Raw genomic sequence first — 1,231 nt, forward strand, 5'->3', positions numbered from 1 at the left:
CTCTTGTGTTTTCTTCTAGAAGTTTTATATAATCGTAGCAGCTACCTTATGAGGTTGCTGGATTGCATGGGGGTAATGTATGTAAAGCCCTTAGCGCAGAGCTTGGCACAGAATTCACCCTCAGTGAACAGAGCCTAAGATGGACATTTACCTAGGTGATATTTATAAGACGCGCCCTCACACCCACCACACATTTCCTCTGCACAGACCCGTGTCCTGTCATCACAGAATGACAAGACACAGCAGCAAAGCATATCCTCGTCCAACCTGATCCTGGAACAAGTGGAGGTATCTGAGGCCTCGAGAGAGGCCATAAGGACTGCAGGTCATTTCAAGAGCCAGACCTGGAAGGTGTTCTTGCTACTGCAGCCAGCTAGCACTCCTCCACCCTGCCTGTTTCCATGAAACCTGGAGGTCTAACCCAAATTTTGATGCGGTTCTGGGGAGTAGGGTCTATTTATTGAGCACCTACTGTGTGCCAGGCCATTGGCTCCAGCAGCGAACGAGATAGAACCCACACACTAGCAGAAGAGAACAATGAACAAATAATTATGTAATTAATTCCTGACTTAAGGAAAAGGATAGTGTGTGTGTATGGGGGGAGGTGTTACGTCCAATAAAAAAATTTATTGCCTTTCCTCAGCTTCCGCTTCTGTACCAGGTGTCGGGCCCCTCCAGGCTGGGGGTGTGGGGTACGCAGACACGGGCCCACTTGATGTTAGCCTAAAGGCAAAGTGGAAAGGTCTTCGGGGATGTGGGGGCTGTGCTTCGGAGGGCTCTGCGAGAGGGATTATTCATTCGTGGTCCATTCATTCATTCATTCGCGAAATCTTCACGCCGCACCTACTGTGTAGGAAGACAAACGCGGCCCCTGCCGTACTATGTTGGGGGGCAGACAGCGACAGGAAACAACGAACAGGGTTTCAGCCACAGCCTTAGGCACCGCGGGGCTGTGATGGGGACAGGACGGCCGGGTAGAGCGGCCGCCCGGGGGCGGGGACGTCCTGTATTTGCGGCCCCCCCCCCCCCGCCTCCCCCGGCTCGGGCTCCGCAAAGAGGACAGGACGCTAACGACAAGCGCGCCCTCCGCCCGGTCCGCAACACGCGCGCCCCCACGAACGAGCGCGCGCGGCCCACTGCTCGCCCGCTCCCCGGCGCCCTCCGCGCACGACGCCCCCTGGCGGGAGCCCTCGACCACGCCGGCCGCGCGAGCCGGGGAGGGGGCGGGGGC

Source organism: Ailuropoda melanoleuca, chromosome 15 (assembly GCF_002007445.2).
Source record: "Ailuropoda melanoleuca isolate Jingjing chromosome 15, ASM200744v2, whole genome shotgun sequence".
Classification (NCBI taxonomy): domain Eukaryota; kingdom Metazoa; phylum Chordata; class Mammalia; order Carnivora; family Ursidae; genus Ailuropoda; species Ailuropoda melanoleuca.